Source organism: Silene latifolia, chromosome 3 (assembly GCF_048544455.1).
Source record: "Silene latifolia isolate original U9 population chromosome 3, ASM4854445v1, whole genome shotgun sequence".
NCBI classification, from domain to species: domain Eukaryota; kingdom Viridiplantae; phylum Streptophyta; class Magnoliopsida; order Caryophyllales; family Caryophyllaceae; genus Silene; species Silene latifolia.
Genome location: NC_133528.1, coordinates 76109936 through 76115935, shown reverse-complemented (window position 1 = coordinate 76115935; position 6000 = coordinate 76109936).

The following is a 6000-nucleotide window of genomic DNA, read 5'->3' as shown; positions in this document are numbered from 1 at the left end:
GGATGCTTTAGAGGCAGAAATATTCAAAGAGGAGCCAGTTAAAGTCCTGAATGAAGCTCCTATGACGGATAAAGTGCCCTATCTCCTACAAAGTGAAGATGACATGAAAAGCGATGAACATTCCTCTTATTTTATATTAGATTTTGAGTTTGATGAGCCAGGACTTTATTCATCGTTTTATTTATTCTTTGCTTGGACTATTTATTGGTGCTACTTATGCTTGTGTGTTGCACACGCGCTACTTTTTGATTAACTATTACGAGCTTTAAGTTCTATTGATTGTGATTTGTGTGCGCATTTGTTTAAATGCAGGAAATTGTGCTCGCCAGATGGTTCCTCGATCAAGTGCTGGCAGGCTCGATCGAGTCACCTCGTCTTTTGGTTCAGAAACGTAGCCTGACGATGATAGGATTGTGCGGTTAATTATTTTCCCTTGTTTAGCAGCTGGTTTGGGGGAATTTCTATGCTCTTACCCGATATTCTCTTCCCTTGTACTTTCTTTTATTGTATTATTTCTTGTTCTTTCCCTATTGCCTTTGTTAGTAGTGTCCTTTAGGTTGCTAGATTTGTGTGTGATTGATGTGCTATTAGGGTCACATTGAGGACACTGTGACATTTAGGTTTGGGGGAGGAGTTTAATTATATTGTGTGATTTAATTATGTTGTGTGCAATTTATATTAAAAATACATAAAAATTAAAAAATTTCAAAATACAAAAACATGTTTTTCTTTTGTTTTAGGTCGAGTCTTGGTGAATTTAATAATAATGATGTTAAATTGCATTATTTTTGCATTTGAATTCCAAATAGTTGTCGATGTACATTGTTTTGACCCGTTATTCATGAAAACAAAGCTCATAATTCAAGTCTTAACCGTATTGACATGCCCTATATTGATTAGATTTGACAATATTATGATGGTAAACTACTTAAATTCTGAGGTCTATAGAGCTTCCTACGCCTGGAACATCAATAAACTGGTCTCATTTGTCAATTAGGCTTGAGTGTGGTTTCTCTTTGTGGAATATGTAATATCAAACTGCATAAGTGTGACATTGATTTCTTGATACATTGATTGCTTTCATTTGACTATTTAAATGTGGATAGGCGGTTCTTACCGTTCAAATAAGCCTTACATTATCCTTTGTTAGCCCGTTTGAACCCTTGTAGCCAATCTTTAAATTACATCATATGAGCTACAATCCAAGAATTTGCCTACCTTATCGGGACAGTCGCAGTTGCTTATTTATCATGTCTATTTTACTACTATGGTTTGGATTGGGACTATTATTGTCAATTGTGGGTGTAGTAGAATTATTTAGCAATTGTGTTGTATCCTTGCGTTGGAAAAAGAAAAAATTGAACCAAAAGAAAAAAGAAAAAAAAAAGAAAGAAAAAATCGAAAAAAAAATGAAAAAGAAAGAAAAAAAAAGGAAAAGAAAAGAAAAAAAATGATTGCTTCATTTGGTTTTGTCAAGAATCGAAATGATGGTCGTTAGAGTCTAATGCATATTTGGAGAGTAGTTTGTTAGCTCTCATGTATTATAAAGTTGAGATCATTCCTCTAAGTTGGGTTCATTTGTTATTTTAAGATTTGGTTTTAGTTTTCGTTAGCGCTGCGACTACCGTCTTAGCTCCACATATCCATAACTTGCTTTGGCACAAACCATTTTTATCAATTTAACCCATTTACCATCCTTATTGTCCTTGATACATGTACTTTTGTCTACATATGGTGATTGTATATTAGTTGGGGAAATCTCTATCACATCAGATTGCATGCACGTTTCATAAGTCGAGTGAGTGTTTCTACTTCTTTCTATCTTCACATATAACTCACCCTAACATATACTTATGAGGGCATGAGTGAAATCCGCGAGAATCCGAATAATTTGTCTTGCAAGATCGAAAGGTATTTGGCATTCGTCTATAGTATGGTGACTTGAGACTTGAGCTGAGTTTTCCATTACCCGTGCCTTTGAATTTGTTTTATTGGTACACTTTGGTCATGTTGGAATGTGTGTCTTCGACAATAATGCGATCACATGTTTAAATATCATACTAAGAATACTAAAGGGAAAGTAATATTTTATTGTCAAGTGATCCACATTAATCGGTAAGGATTGGCTGACTAGAATTTGACATTACTGTCGTGTGACAGTGGTGATCAGTTGATCCCTTAAAGTCATACCTCTAGGGAAACATTCTTAATTGATTAATTAAGTAATTGTATGATTGATACAAGTTAATTAATTCCTTAAAATTGACAAATGATTTTGTGAGTAAAATTACGTATCTTATTGTAATTTGATTAAATAAGATTCGTACAAAATAATTAAATTGTTTTATCACTTAAGGTTTATTTATTGTTTATGAAACAATTAAAAATAAGAATAAATGGTTTATTATGAATACAAGTAGTTGTGATTTATAATTCTATGTCCCATTTTAAGTAATTGTAATTGTGAATTACTAGTTAATTTTTGTATGTGATTTATTTTGTTTATATAATGATTTTTAATAAGTTAAAAATGCATTATTAAAACAACATGTCTAGTAACATGTCCAATATGTCAATATTATACAAATTGACAATTGACAAACTTAAAATGGACCATATAAAGCGTAGTGTGTCGTGTAGATGGTAGTGTAGGGAATAAAATGTGTTTTGTTCTTTTAAATTAGTGGAAGGCATAATAATGACCTACTAATCATTTCTTTGCATGCCTAGTCTCCTGAGAAGAGAAAATTGGAAAAGTATTGGGCACTCTTCCCTCTTGTCTACCCGGCCACCCATGCAAAAAGAGGAGAATTTTTCTCTTCTCATTTTTATTATTCATTCATATAAATTATATTGATAATTTTTACTATTCTCTCTAATAGTTGTTGTGAAAACTTGAGAGAAAACTCACAAAATCTAAAATATTAATATACCATTACTAGAAGTAGTAACAAAATAATATTAAGTCATTTTAAGGATTCTTATACTAATTCTAGTACAAAATTAGTATAGGATTTAAGAGTGATTTCCTAGGTACAATCCTTGAGGAGTAGATTCTACTATTGAATCTAAGGGTATTCTTGGGCACTTGGCTTTTTCTTAATGAAGACTAACTTGGTAGGAGACCAATTAGTATATACCATTTCGGCCCTTAATGTAAGATTAATCGATTTCTTCTTACTTTGTATCATTTTTGTTATGCATGCATAAGATCAAGATTAGTTTATGACTAAACTAATATTTACAGTTACTAAAAGTGTCTAATAAGAGGTTAATGAATCTTACAATTGGTATCAGAGCAATGGTTGTTGCATGGATAATCGGTTATTGTTTTTCCGAGTTAAAATGTTAACATATAAAACTAGAAATTTGTGATATATGATGATATAGGCCACAAAATTTTTGCATGTTAAACATTCTGGTCCTAAATTGATTTTAGGTCATTTTGATGATTTATGGTAAAAATATTGCTCTTTAATTTATTTTTAGTATTTTTATTACATTTTATTTAGTAAAATGATTTATAAAATGCTAAAATAAGTTAGAGTATGATTCTGACCATGAAATTTTTACACGACCTCACATGCATATTTTACACATTGTATGTAAAATTTCGTATAAAATGGTTTTATATTGCATGTTTTATGATTTTTACATGATAAAAGTTGAGTAAATAGAGGTATTTTGGTTAAAATGGTTAGAATTCGTTTATGCCCATAAAATTTTAGTATGTTGTCACATGCAATATTTACACACTGTATGTAAATTTTGAGATGAAATGGTTTCATTTGCATGATTTATGATTTTTAGATGTAAAAATCACATAAATAGTGACTATTTTAGCAAAAAATAGTAAAATGAATTTTATGGCATGAATGTTTTTTTCCAATGTTGTATATATGATATAAACATCAGATCTAAAGTTACGTGTCAAATTTCGTTTGATTTGGATGTTTATTTATTTTTATATTGTAAAATTAATAAATAGCAACTTTAAATAGTCATAATTATAAATTCGATTTTTGGACTTAAAAATTTGTCATTTCCAGGTTCTAGAAATTTATATAGAATATTCAAAATTTTAATTTTGATTTATTACATTATTTTATGTTTAATTTGGAATTAAAAGGTTATAATTATGTATTAAACGATTTGTTTGTGAAATAAATTTAAAATATTCTCAGGGCAAATTTTATTAAAGTTTTGGAATGTTGGGAAATTTCCAAAATATACAAAATTATGATTTTGAAATTTTCTAATTTTTATGACTTATTGGGAATTATTTCTTTATTATTATGAATAATAGTGTTTAAAGAGCAATAATAAAATATCAAGTTGAATTATTGTCAAATATTTAGTGAAGACTAAATTTTTGAGTCCTAAGAAGGTTGGGGTAATTAACTGGACATAGATTTGATGTATGTAATATTGTGTGATTTTAATAAGTTAATTGTCACAATTATCCATAAAACCGGACCGAATATACAATATTAGCTTAAATAGGGCGATTTGGCACATCACATGGCATGTTTCCTACATATATTAATACTGAATTTTTATTATGATTGTCATATTAATTTTATATAATTTTGAATTATGTAATTTGTACTTAGTATGGCCTTAGTTTTAATTGGTATTTCCCGAAATGAGTGGGGATATTGATTTGGTTGTAATTATTGTGATCTCGTATCACGTTTATTTTATTTTGTTTTTCATTTTATAATGTATAAAGTAGAAAAGCTATGTAATTTATTTATTTCGGAGTTTCTTGAAGACGGTGCCATTCGGAAAGGCGTTCCGATAATGACGGTGTTGCCTTGAAGTGCGTGCCAAATGAAGTTCAAGGGACCAAAGGAGTTGGTTTCCGAATTTGTGAATAGTTTACTAGATTTACTTGTTTTTTGGGAAGGCCATACTAGGATTTTATCTTTTTGCTTTGCATTTGTTTATATGTTTGCATGCATAGCCAAATCTCCATAACTACACATGCATATCATTATTTTATCGAGTCATCGACCGTATCAATTATAATTATCGTAGTTCACCGCTTTAGTTCACTTAAAACATGATAGATAATAAATCGACAACACCTCTCACTAAATAATAATTGAGAATTAGCCTTACCAAATAGTAGAACCATGAATCCTAATTTCATAAGGAAGTAGGCTCGGCTCACCGGGGTGCTAAACTTGTTACGTTGGTTAAGTGGGTAGTAAAAAGTTATTACATAGAAATTTGGATTGAGCTCAACGAAAGTATTCGTGACCGTAGTCGCATATGTTCCGGGCATAAGATAAATATTAAAGTAATTTTATCGACAGAGATTTCTAGAAGTAGAATCGATTAAAGTGTTAATCCACCGAATTATATTAATTAGGGATGAATCGGCTCACCGTGCCCGAGTTGATATGAATTTGGATTTCGAGATCATTTATAATAGTTTGGTTGAGGTCACTATATAAATGCTTAAAACTTGTTTAAAATATTTACAAGTATTATTAAAACGATAAATGTTTATTAATTCCTTCACTTCTTATTTTGTAGTCAAAATTATTTTCTCATTTGCAATGGCAACTCCAAATTCATCCACCAACACTAGCTCGAACACTCTCACCAATGTCTATTGGCTCCGAACCTTCATGGATCGTTGTAAATTAGAAAAGAATGGGTCCAATTTCGCCGATTGGGACGCACAACTTTGATTGGCCACGGAGGGTGACGACAAGCTTCGTTACCTTACCGAGGCCTCTTCCGCCGCACCTAACGCAAGGTCTACCCCCGCCGCTAGGCAAGCCTATGAGACTTACCAAAAGGAGTCGGCCGCGATCAAAAATGTGTTGATCTTCTCTATGGAGGCCGAACTCCAAAGGAGTACTATAGAGATTAGCACCGCCTATGAGATCTATACGAAGCTTGTGACCATGTTTTCACAAGCTCCGAGGATCATTCAATATGAAGTGGCATCCGCATTCTTCGATCTCAACATTAAGGAGGGCCAAA